We start from the raw sequence: 3,105 nt of genomic DNA on the forward strand, positions 1-3,105 counted from the left end.
GTGTTAGGAAACGCAATGCACATACTGGTGTCATTCGCTCCATGGAGGAGCATAAGGGCCTCAAAGCTATTTGCATGTTCTATGAGGTCTATTTTTCCTCGGTAGGATTCAAGGGCAAGGGCCCGGATGTTTCTGGGTTGTGGTGCTTTAAGGATTTTGGGTGCCAAGGGAGTCTCGCGGGTCAAGCTATGTTGTTCTGAGAGGGAGACCAATTTACTAGTTGCAATGTTGCATTCTCCAGGTGGTATCATACTTTTGGCCCGGGCGAGCTGTACTTTCTTTCCCGCTCAGTGTGTCCGCCTTTTCTTCTTGGTATACTTGATGGAACTAACTACATTGGACCTGGCCAGTGTAACAATAGCAACCTGGCCGGTTGATCTGGTACCACAGTATGTGGTTGTCGATACTACTATTGCTGGTGCTGTTGTTGCTGTTGTTGAAAAGGTTGCTATTGTTGCCCAGAAATGAATACATATATGTTTTCCCACGTTTGCATTTGTTCTATCATGTTGTGTACGCATCATACCAAATCATTAAACTGTTGTATGTCCACCGCTACGAGAAGTGCCACTGAAGGTAGGGGTGAAATGTTCACATTGTTTTGAGCATCGACCGGTGGTAAAGGAACATCGATTTGGCCTATCGTGATGGTTGGCATTTGGCCGTTGACGTTATTGGCAAAAGGGTTGCCAGAAGATGCCATTGAAAGGTTTCTTTGAGGAAAATGAAAAAGATAAAGAAATGAATGAAAGGAAACATAGACTTTTTGTTGCGTTTCCCACAAACGACGCCATTTGATGAAGCACAAAATATGCCCACCAATAGATAAAGCACAGAATCTATTCACTCCCTTGTGTTTGGTGAGGTGGCTCGGACTGGATTCAATCTTCGGTAAGCCAAGCTGAGGGTCCGAGCTGAGAGTTGCTGAAATGAAAGAGAGGTTAAGAGTGTCTGGGTAAATTTTACCCAGGAGGACACTCCGATGCTTAAGTTAGTGGGTAGTTCTCCTAGAGAAATTGAAAGAGAGTGAGAGCTTATGTGCACATACCTTTTAGAGTGTCCCTGGGTTCTTTTTATAGTTATTAGGAGTCCAGGTGTCATTGATCAATGTCTTTGAGTTTTCTATGGAGTTGTTTTCGCAGTTTGAGGGAGTGTTGGGCCGTTAGTTGCTAAATTCGTGTAGCAGTTACAGGTCGCCTATTGGTCCCATGGCGTGCGGTTCAACGAGCTGTCCCTATAGTTTTGGTAACGGTACTAAACCGGATATGGTGCATGAGACGGTTTCGGGTGAGCTGTCATTGTTGGTAGGCCGAGCTTGCTTCAGCTTGGCCACGCACTTGTTATAAATGGCCACGTGTTGAACTGGTGAGCTGTCGTTGTTGGTGGGCCGAGCTTGCTTCAGCTTGGCCACGCACTTGTTATAAATGGCCACGTGTTGAACTGGTGAGCTGTCTTGCTGAGTTGGACGCTGTGTTGCTGACAGTGTCCACGTGTCCTCCATCAAGTGGGTTGACCAAAATGCCCCTCATCAGTAGTGTTTGAATATTTTAGGTCGAGAGGTTAAGAGCAAAAGACTATTTAGGGCTAAAACCTAATGGGCTTATATCTTGTATTAATCCATTATATTTGGGCTTCATAGGGTGGTTGAAACCATATATTACTCATTCTTAAGTGTTGGGCTTGTACTAAGCCCAATTCAATTGGCTTAGGGATTAGCGAATGAATCCGACCCATGTGTTTTCATGCATGAGCTGAACCCATATGGACTGATATGAGAGCTTTGTGAGTCCCACACCATATAATATTCAGGCCTAATTGACTTGCAACTAAAGTAATTAAGTAACCACTTATGTTAAGGGCCTAGCCCATTAACTAGTTAGACTAGTCATATGATCGCTTAAGTTGTTATGTGTATATGGGTTGATATTAAAATTGACAATTCTATAAAAAATATAAGGGAAATTGTCCAAAATCCACCGAATTCTCTTAAACTCACCATAACTTTTCAAAACGTCCAAGGAACCCCATGTCAATGAGTTTTATTTTGGGTTAATAGCAGATTTTTGCCCTTAATATCAATAAAAAATAATATTTTTATATAATAACTAAAATAGGATATCTTTTTTGGAAAAATATCAAACAAGGGCAGTGCCACTATTGATCATCTTCCTCTGCCTCTGTGTAAGTCCTCCTACGAGGCAGTTGCATACGGTGCTGCTGTGCAAGCTGCAATTCTGACCGGTGAAGGCGACCATAAGGTCCAAGACCTGCTACTACTGGATGTCACACCTCTCTGCGTCGGCATCGAGACTGTCGGAGGTGTCATGACTACTTTGATTCCAAGGAACACCACGATTTCGACCAAGAAAGAGCAGATTTTCTCAATCTATTCAGATAACCAGCCTGGTGTACTTATTCAGGTCTACGAAGCTGAGCGTCCTCTAACCAAGGACAACGACTTCCTAGGCAAATCCGAGCTCACCAGCATTCCACCGGCACCGAGAGGAGTTCCACAAATCAACGTGTGCTTCGATATTGACACAATGGAATTTTGAATGTCTCGACTGAGGATAGGACTGCAGGGGTGAAGAACAAGATCACAATGACCAATGACAAGGGAAGGCTGAGCAAGGAGGAGATTGAGAAGATGGTGAAGGATGCAGAGCGGTACAAGGCTGAAGACGAGCAAGTAAAGAAGAAGGTGGAGGCCAAGAATTCACTGGAGAATTATGCGCATAACATGAGGAATACAATGTAGGGTGAGAAGTTTTCTGGGAAATTGGATTCGATAGAGACAAGCAGAGGATTGAGAAGGCAATCGATGAGGCTCTTGAGTGGCTGGACAAGAATCAGTTGGCGGAGGTGGATGAGTTGGAAGACAAGCAGAAGGAATTGGAGGGTATATGCAATCCAATCATCGCCAAGAGGTATGGGTAGTGGTGCTGAAGACATGCTGGAAGGAGATTATGGCCGGAAAAGCCAAGGTGGGTCTGGTGGAGGAGCAAGGCCAAAGATTGAGGAGGTAGATTGAAGCAAGATGGTTTGAGCAGGGCCAAAGATTCCGTCTTAACTTCAATCACTTCTTAAAACTCCTACTTTCTGTTC

At 44.2% G+C, this 3,105-nt stretch overlaps 1 pseudogene; it reads left to right on the plus strand.

The window, feature by feature from the left end:
• The first annotated feature begins 321 nt into the window (after positions 1-321).
• Positions 322-3,105, plus strand: LOC104609898 (heat shock 70 kDa protein-like; annotated as a pseudogene).

Source organism: Nelumbo nucifera, chromosome 1, assembly GCF_055504915.1.
Source record: "Nelumbo nucifera cultivar China Antique chromosome 1, China Antique-T2T, whole genome shotgun sequence".
Lineage (NCBI taxonomy): Eukaryota > Viridiplantae > Streptophyta > Magnoliopsida > Proteales > Nelumbonaceae > Nelumbo > Nelumbo nucifera.